This window comes from Neovison vison, chromosome 1 (assembly GCF_020171115.1).
Source record: "Neovison vison isolate M4711 chromosome 1, ASM_NN_V1, whole genome shotgun sequence".
Classification (NCBI taxonomy): Eukaryota; Metazoa; Chordata; class Mammalia; order Carnivora; family Mustelidae; genus Neogale; species Neogale vison.
In genome coordinates this window covers 263,294,408-263,300,707 of record NC_058091.1, presented here as the reverse complement: position 1 = coordinate 263,300,707, position 6,300 = coordinate 263,294,408, and the positions used below count along the sequence as shown (strand labels likewise).

At 34.7% G+C, this 6,300-nt stretch overlaps 1 pseudogene; it reads right to left on the bottom strand.

The window, feature by feature from the left end:
- Positions 1-251: 251 nt before the first annotated feature.
- On the bottom strand, positions 252-351 carry LOC122898236 (annotated as a pseudogene).
- Positions 352-6,300: the final 5,949 nt, after the last annotated feature.

Genomic DNA, 6,300 nt, shown 5'->3' with positions numbered 1-6,300 from the left:
CAATGGTCTGTCTGAAAATCTCATACTTTCTCCTTGAAATTTATTGTTAGATGGGTAAAAATCCAAGTTTAATATTAAAACAACTTATAATTTGATTAATAGTCAAAATTAACCCCCCATCCTGTGTTGAAAATGCACCACTATGTTTCCTATTACCCAAAGTTGAAGGCTTGGTCACCCTTACTTTCCACACTTTTTTAGTCTCTCTCTAACAAGGTCAACATATGCTGGCACTTTTTTTTTTTTTTAAATAAACTGTGTAATGTTTCATGAATTTGCATGTCATCCTTGCTGAGCAGCCGTGCTAATCTCTGTATCATTCTAATTTTAGTGTGTACTACTGAAGCAAGTACATTTTTTTTTTCTAATGGATGTTGGGTTATAAGTAGTTTCCTTTTCCACTACCCATATCTTGGCTTAGGTCTTCTTTGGGTTATGTGTGCATTATTTCAGTTTCCTAATTGGACTTAAATTTTCAGTCTCAGTTGAGGTTGTACTAACTATCCCATTTCAATTTTATCTGCTTTTTCTTCATGTATGTTGGCTTAACCTACTGTTGTAGAATCATTCTTACTTTTCCACCCATATGCTTTTGCTTAATACTACTAGCTCTGCCAAAAATTGAATTTTCTTATTTTTGTATTTAGATCCTCCTTGCCTAAGTTTTTAAAGTTTGTTCTGTTTTTTTTATATATATATTATTTACCATCTATGTATTGAGTGCATACCTTTGCAGGCATGAGCTTTGTGCTTAACTCATATAATAAGAGGATCTCTGCTTTCAAGGAGCTTAACATTGTAACGGGGAATCAATCTGATAAGTAAATAAACAGTTGTGGTACAGTATGATAAACTTTCATCTCATCATCATCTAGAAATCATCCCAAATTATGTGCTTCTCTAAACTCATAAATACTACTCCTTGGTCACTTAATTACATTACTCATTTTTGTCTGTCACCTGTTGATTTTACTATTTTGTGTTAATCTTATTTCCTCTGTTAGATTATAAACTCCTTGAGGGCAGAGAATACATTATACCACTGAATATACGTTATACCCCCTAGCCCACAATATTTCATATAAAAAGTACATATTAAGTACCTGGAAATTTATAAGAGAGATGAATTTTACCTTTGGGAATCTTTGCACTGCATAACCATTTTTCTGTCTCTATAAAATACAGAAATGTGGTGAGAGACTGTGAGGTTTGTTTGTACTCACTTTATATTAAATGATGGTTTTAACCCTGGAAATTGAATTCTTACACTATTTAAAACATAATCTGGTGTCAAATGAATAAATAAAATCTTAAAAAAAACCCCATAATCTGTATTATGAAATGTTAGGTGCTTATACTTAAGATTTCCCCTGATACAAAATACTTACTAAAAATGAAATATATGGGTTGGAATTGTATTTACAAACTAGTATGAAATTTATGAAATGTATGTTAATACTCAGAAGCCAAGAGTAAAGTATTGTAATTGTTAGGCTATAAAACCAGATTTTGATTTTGTGAAAATAACTAGTGTTGTATAATTGTAGTAGGATTTTTGAAGCCCTATTTGGATGGAGCAGATTTTTCTAATAGAATAATCTTTAAAAGTAAATATAAGTGAACTATTGCCTTTTAACATTTTCATCAATTAAAAAAAATTCTGGCGGCGCCTGGGTGGCTCAGTGGGTTGAAACCCTGCCTTTGGCTTAGGTCATGATCTCAGGGTCCTGGGATTGAGCCCCGCATTGGGCTCTCTGTGCAGCTGAGAGCCTGCTTCCCCATCTCTGTCCCCCCCTGCCTGCCTCTCTGCCTACTTGTGATCCCTCTCTGTCAAATAAATAAATAAAATCTTTTAAAAAATTGTATTTTAATCTAATTCTGGCTTATTTCCAGATGTTGGTTATAATACTTTCTGGTAAATTAACTTTCATTGAAACTTTTGTCTCTTTGCTTTTGGTTAATTTTAAAAGTAACTTCATTAAAGCTTAATTGATGTAAGCCACGTAATAAAGTATAAAACTCGATACATTGGGGTATATTTATATGCCAGTGAAGCCATCACAACAGAAATAATGAAAGTATTCATCACTCTTAAAAATTTCCTCATTCCTATAATTCCTTGAATCCCTCTCCTTCTCCCCACACCCCCAAAGGCAGACATGAATCTGTTTTCTGTCAGTATACATTTGCCTTTTTTGGAAGTCAGTGCAAATGAAATCGTGTATTATGTGCGCTTTCTTGTCTGGTTTCATTTTTTTTTTTTTAAACATTTAAAAAAAAAGATTTTATTTATTTATTTGACAGACAGAGATCACAAGTAGTCAGAGAGGCAGGCAGAGAGAGTGAGGATGGGGGGAGGCAGGCTCCCTGCTGAGAAGAGAGCCCAATGTGGGGCTCTATCCCAGTACCCTGGGATCATGACCTGAGCTGAAGGCAGAGGCTTTTACCCACTGAGCCACCCAGGTGCCCATGGTTTCATATTTGTTTTAAGATTTATCCAGGTTACAGTGTTTAACACTAGGTACTACTTTTTATTGTTGAGTAGAAACACATCTTATTTTTTTTTTAAAGATTTATTTATTTATTTATTTGACAGCGATCACAAGTAGGCAGAGAGGCAGGCAGAGGGAGGGGAGCGGGGAAGCAGGCTCCCTGCTGAGCCACCCAGGTGTTCCAGCACATCTGATTTTTATATATCCGTTGTGTATCCTCCAGCTTTACAGAATTTGTCAATTAGGTCTACCAGTTCTTTTGATGGAATCTTTAGGGTTATATATATGTACCTATGATGTATATAATTTCATATTTGCAAATAGAGACAGTTTTACTTCTTCCTTTCCAATTTGGATTCTTTTTTTTTTTTTTCTTGTGTAATTGTTCTGGCTGGGACTTAAGTACTATGTTGCATTGCTTAGTTTTCAGTGTATAGACCTTTTTACATCTTAGGTCAGATTTACCCTTAAATATTCCATACTTTTCATGATATTATAAATGGTATTTTTAATATCATAAAATTTCAGATTCTGATCATTTATTGATAGTAAATAAATACAATTTCTCAACAAGTTGATAGTAAATAAAATGTAGTTGGTTTTTACATATTGATCTTTAACCAGCATTTCAATAAACTCACTTATTCTAGTAGCTTTCTGTAGATTTCATTAGATATTTTTTATACATGATAATGTTGACTGAATAAAGGGTTTTTATGTTTTATTTCCCCCTAATCTTGATGCTTTTATTTCTTTCCTTTCCTTGATTGCACTGCCTAGAACCCCTAATACACTGTTGAAGACAAATAATGAGAATGGACATCCTTCTCCTCATCTGAGTAGGCATTTGGTCTTTCACTATCAAGTGTAGTGTTAGCTTCAGGTTATTTGTAGTTGCTCTTGAAAAACGTGGAGGAAGTTGTCTCTTTCTAGTTCTGAGAGTTTTTATTCGGAGTGGGTGTTGGGTTTTGTCAAACGATTTTTCCGCATCAGTGGTTAAGATCATGTGTTCTTGTTGTTGTTCCTTATAATGTTAATATGGTAGGTTACGTTGATTGATTTGTGAACCTTAAGACAGTAGGGTATTTGGTCATCTCTGTTACTCTTCTTATATATTCTGAGAAACGTTAATGATCATACTGTGTTGAAGATTTTTGCATCTATTATCATGAGAGATATTGGTTTATAATGTCTTTCAGTTTTTAGTATCAGGGAGTTCTGACCTCATAATTTGAGCTGCAAAGTATTCCTTCTTGTTTAATTTTTTGAAGATTTTATGTGGAATTTTTATTGTTCCTTAATTGGTACAATTTACCAAAGAAGCTATCTGTGACTAGTGTTTACATTCTAGGTAGATTTTTAGCTATAGATTAAATTTCTTTAACAGATTATTGAAGTCATCTATTTCTTCTTGAGTGAGTTTTGTTAGTTTTGTTAGATGCTTTCATTACTTATGCACAATACCGGGTGCGCATCCCAGGTGCCTTCCTTAATCCCCATCATGCATTTAATCCATCCCTCCACCCACCTCCTCTCTTGGTAACCATCAGTTTGTTCTCTACAGTTACAAGTCTGTTTTGTGGTTTATCCTTTTTTCTTTGCTCATTTGTTTTGTCTCTTAAATTCCATAATGAGTGAAATCATATGGTATTTGTCTTTCTCTGATTAACTTATTTCACTTAGCATTATACTGTCTAGGTCCATCCATGTTGTTGCAAATGGCAAGATTTCATTCTTTCTTATGGCTGAATTCCATTGTATGTATATGTATATTTGTATGTGAGTATATATGTGTGTATCTCACATCTTCTTTGTTCATTCATTTATCAGTGGTACTGGAACTTGGGCTGCTTCTATAACTTGGCTTTTGTCAGTAATGCTGACATAGGAGTGCATATATCCTTTAGAATTAGAGTTTTTGTATTCTTTGGCTAAACACCCAGTAATGTGATCATAGGGTATTTCTATTTTTAATTTTTCAGGCGCCCCCATCCTGTCTTCCTGACTGGCTGCACCAGGTTGTCTTGTCAAAAGTATACAGATGTTCCTTTTTTTCCACATCCTTGCCACACTCATTGTTTCTTGTGTTTTTTATTTTAGCCATTCTGACATGTATGATGTGATAGCTCATTTTGCTTTTGATTTGCATTTCCCTGGTGATGAATAATGTTGAGCATCTTTTCATGTGCCTCTTGGCCATCTGCATGTCTTTTTGGGAGAAATATCTGTTCATCTTTTCTGCCCATTTTTAATTGGATTATTTGTTTTTGGGTGTTGAGTTTTATAAATTCTTTATTTTGGAGACTAACCCTTTATTGGATATGTCATTTGCAAATACTTCCTCCTATTAAGCAGGTTGTCTTAGTTTTGTTGATTGTTTCCTTTGCTGTGCAAAAGCTTCTTATTTTGGTGTAGTCCCAGTAGTTTATTTTTGCTTTTGTTTCCCTTGCCTCAGGAGACCCATCTAGAAAATTGTTGCTGTGGCTGATGTCAGAGAAATTACTGTCTGTATTCTCTTCTCAGATTTTTGTGATTTCAGGTCTCACATTTATGTCCTTAATCTATTTTGGCCTTATTTTTGTGTATGGTGTAAGAAAGTGGTCCAGTTTCATTCTTTTGCATGTATCTGTCCAGTTTTCCCAGCACTATTTGTTGAAGAGACTTTCTTCTTCCCATTGCATATTCTTATCTCCTTGTTGGAGTTTAATTGATCATATAATTGTGGGTTTATTTCTGGGTTCTCTGTTCTGTTCTTTTGATCTTTGTGTCTATTTTTGCATGAGTACATTATTGTTTTGATTATTACAGCTTTGTAATGTAACTCGAAGGTCAGAATTGAGATGCCCTCAGCTTTGCTTTTCTTTTTCAAGATTACTTTAGCTATCCAGGGTCTTCTGTGGTTCCATACAAATTCTGCAATTGTTTATTCTAGTTTTGTGAAAAATGCTGTTGGTATTTTGATAGGGATTGCATTAAATCTGTAGATTGCTTTGGGCAGTAGGGACATTTTGTTTTATTTTTTAAATTTTATTTTTTCAGTGTTCCAAGATTCATTGTTTATGCACCACACTCAGTGCTCCATGCAATATGTGCCCTTCTTAGTACTGACCACCAGGCTCACCCATCCTCCCACCTCCTCCCGCCAAAACCCTCGGTTTGTTTCTCAGAGTCCACAGTCTCTCATGCTTTGTCTCCCCCTCTGATTTACCTCAATTCACTTTTTCTTTCCCTCTTTAATGTCTTCCGTGTTATTCCTTATGCTCCACAAGTAAGTGAAACCATATGATAATTGACTTTCTCTGCTTCACTTATTTTACTCAGCATAATCTCCTCCAGTCCTGTCCATGTTAATACAAAAGTTGGGTTTTCATCCTTTCTGATGGCTGTGTAATATTCCATTGTATATATGGACCATATCTTCTTTATCCATTTGTCTGTTGAAGGGCATCTTGGCTCTTTCTGCAGTGTGGCAGTTGTTGCCATTGCTTCTATGAGCATTGGAGTACAGATGGCCCTTCTTTTCACTATATCTATATCTTTGGGGTAAATGCCCAGTAGTGCAATTGCAGGGTCATAGTATAGCTCTATTTTTAATTTCTAAAGGAATCTCCACATTGTTTTCCAAAGTGGCTGCACCAACTTGCTTTCCCACCAACAATTTAAGAGGGACATTTTAATAATATTTTTTCTTCAGTCTATCAGCATGGAATATCATTCCATTTGTTTCTGTTGTTTTTAGTTTCTTTCATCAGCATTTTATAGTTCCCAGAATATAGGTCTTTCACCTCTTTAGTTAAGTTTATTCCTA